Source organism: Acyrthosiphon pisum, chromosome A1 (genome assembly GCF_005508785.2).
Source record: "Acyrthosiphon pisum isolate AL4f chromosome A1, pea_aphid_22Mar2018_4r6ur, whole genome shotgun sequence".
Classification (NCBI taxonomy): Eukaryota; Metazoa; Arthropoda; class Insecta; order Hemiptera; family Aphididae; genus Acyrthosiphon; species Acyrthosiphon pisum.
This window is the reverse complement of record NC_042494.1, coordinates 106,359,980-106,362,013: the sequence shown is the minus strand read 5'-3', so window position 1 is coordinate 106,362,013 and position 2,034 is coordinate 106,359,980.

The following is a 2,034-nucleotide window of genomic DNA, read 5'->3' as shown; positions in this document are numbered from 1 at the left end:
AAATAATTTCTCCAAAGTTGTAATTATGGTAATCACAACTTTCTCAATATAAGTAACAAATAACCATTTTGTGTTAAACACTTAAACCAAAAATAAATAAAGCGCATCGAAAGCCGGGTACATTCAGAATATAAAATACAATATTATAATACCAGAAAATATGAAACATTCTGTCAAATGTCATTTCAAAATGAAATATTGTTCTTTTGTAGTTTGTTGAGTATTATTCTGTTGCATCATAATTTGTCAGGTTGTGTAATAGCATAACGTTTGTGAAGATTTGACTTTTTTGACTTTTTCTCAATCAGAATTCGATAGTTGCCTACACCATTATGTATATAAATATACAAAAATATGTTTGAATGGCATACAATTATACAAATCAAAACAAAAAACCTTCCGTGAAAAGAATTATGTTAAGGTGTATATATTTTACAATATTTTGTTAAAGTAACCTATATTTCCTTTTGTCATTATATTTTTGTATAAAAAATAATAACAGTTTAAAATATAAGACAAATATAAAACAAATGTAATATACAGTTTAGCTATAAATGTTTGTTAATTTTTCAGTATCTACCAATATGTCGGTATTATCATACTTAAATACTTAACTGCGAGTGTCGATATTGCGTATTATTAATTAAATAGGTATGCATTTTAAGTGATTATTATTCATTCAGAATTTAAATATCGAGGAAACTTTATGAAAATCAATTAATGGAGTAGGTTGTAGCCTGTAGGTATGTAAATTGGTAGTACCTCTACGAGTACCTATCATTTGGATCTAGTGTTTTTAGGTACGAGTTTGCTAGTTTTTAGTGTTTTCTTACTTTCATTTTTGATTAATGTTTAAAAATAATTAATTTTGAAAGTGTTGTTATAATATGCAGCGGTTTCCATCAACATTTTTCATATAGTTTGACTATTATTATAAAAATAAATGTATCGTGTTCTTAACATAGGTATGGTCTGATTATTTATTATTGAAATAAAATTGATAATACTTTTTAGTCAACCAACTTTTTTTAATAATTTATACAATATTAATTATATTATCCTATTTATCTTGTTAAAGTTAGATACATGTTATTGCGATTGAGTATCAATTAAAAATACTTATTTAGATAATTAAAACTAGATGCACAGTGCCAAACTGTGTTAAACTTAAATTAACTCAAAATTATCATTAAACAGTAAACTTTCATTCTATTTTGTGAAATAATCTAGACTTTTTTATTATTATAGTTTCACCTAAATAGGTAATAAGAAAGTATCTTTATTATGAATAAAATTAATTATTAAATACTTCATATTCGTCAGGTATATATTACCTATATACCTATGTAATATTATAGCATTAAAAATAAAATATTTTGATTACTTAGTGCAAAACATACATTTGAAAATCAGAAACAGAATATAAAATCAAGACATCCGAGACATCTGAAATGTTACAAGATCTGAATTTTTCATCCACATTTATAGGTGCCTATATAAAGTCGTGTCGCGTACTTATTGAACACTCCGTAAATCTTAAATTCTAGTCTTTTGTATTTTATATATATTATGTATGTATACTTGCGCTCTCAAGAGTATTTTTTCATCGTAAAATAAACCGTAATCGAGTAAACGGTAAACAGATACTACTTTCTAAAAGGTCAGGAAAAAGATCACCTTGTACGGCTGTACCAAATTCACACGCCCCATTTTGCTTATTTGGAGTATTCATCTCTGGTATTTTAAATATATATTTCAAAATACTTTGATGCTTCCGCGTACTATTGTTGTTTCAATAATAAAATATATTGATTTATATATATATATCATACATTATTTATATGTATTATATTTTAATAAGGTTTATGGCGATCATTCCGATTATTGGAATATTAAACAGGAGATCAGTGCACGGATATGTCTTATTTTGTATTGTTACATCTGTCAATAAATATTAAGGATACTTATTTTAAAATAATATGTTTAGTATATGTATAGTATCATAATATGTATATAACAGTTATTGTGATTTGT